This window comes from Sinocyclocheilus anshuiensis, unplaced genomic scaffold, assembly GCF_001515605.1.
Source record: "Sinocyclocheilus anshuiensis isolate Anshui unplaced genomic scaffold, SAMN03320099.WGS_v1.1 scaffold220, whole genome shotgun sequence".
Lineage (NCBI taxonomy): Eukaryota > Metazoa > Chordata > Actinopteri > Cypriniformes > Cyprinidae > Sinocyclocheilus > Sinocyclocheilus anshuiensis.
The window spans coordinates 712,489-712,762 of NW_015554086.1; the positions used below are offsets into that span (position 1 = coordinate 712,489).

At 39.8% G+C, this 274-nt stretch overlaps 1 protein-coding gene across 3 annotated transcripts in view; it reads right to left on the minus strand.

Annotated features, from left to right (window-relative positions):
- Positions 1 to 274, minus strand: part of tecpr1a (tectonin beta-propeller repeat containing 1a) — a 22,872-nt gene that overhangs the window by 3,534 nt on the left and 19,064 nt on the right. The gene's annotated exons all lie outside the window — the stretch shown is intronic.

The following is a 274-nucleotide window of genomic DNA, read 5'->3' on the forward strand; positions in this document are numbered from 1 at the left end:
TATGCTTGAACTTTTCAGTTTCTAAGCTATTTTATTGAGAAATCACAGAACAGTGTTGACAATACATTTCTGCGCTGAATGATTCTGTGCGCGCGTGATATGTGCATGTTGTACGAGCTACTGTCTGTAGCCTATGTGTGTGCGTTACAGTGCAGCAGCGCATTACATTAGAACGGCGATTAACTTACATGTACAATAAGCTGTTTAAAACATGCATTCTCCTGTTCAATTTCGAGCATCCAGTAATATAATCCACACTTTTTGTGGAGGCCTT